Source organism: Haplochromis burtoni, unplaced genomic scaffold, assembly GCF_018398535.1.
Source record: "Haplochromis burtoni strain Fernald_Lab_line unplaced genomic scaffold, NCSU_Asbu1 Contig_488, whole genome shotgun sequence".
NCBI lineage: Eukaryota > Metazoa > Chordata > Actinopteri > Cichliformes > Cichlidae > Haplochromis > Haplochromis burtoni.
The window spans coordinates 374,897-375,415 of record NW_024582849.1 but is presented as its reverse complement, the minus strand read 5'-3'; positions in this window follow the sequence as shown (position 1 = coordinate 375,415).

Below are 519 nucleotides of genomic sequence, written 5' to 3'. Positions count from 1 at the left end.
CAGCCAGTTGGTTCATTTTCATGACAGCATATTGCCAACCGAGCATTCTCATTCCCAACGCGTAACATAGCGACAATTTGTCACGTCCCGAGGCGTCTCATAGTAAGGTGAAAGGTACCCGTCCTTATGAGACACTCTAGATTGTCAATTGATTCCAACAGAACACGCTCCAGTCCTCCATTCCAGCCCTAACCCTGTCAGAGAGTGTTTTCCAAAGTGATTCACGATCAGAACCTAAAACACATTTACATGTATAGATTCATTCCAAACGGCTCTCGTTCCTCCGAACGCATAACATACCGATGGATTGTCACATGGCGTCGGTATGTGACGCGTTGGGATGAGAACATGTTGATTGCCAAATTAAATTTCTTAATGTAACTGGGCCCTCTCTGACCTTCACTGTGCAGAACAAAGTTTGGAGTGGAAGAGTGGCAAAACGGTGCAGCTGAAAAGCTGAGACACCAGTACTGTTGCGCCCTCTGCTTCACCATTACCTTGCCTCTAGCGAGAGGCCAT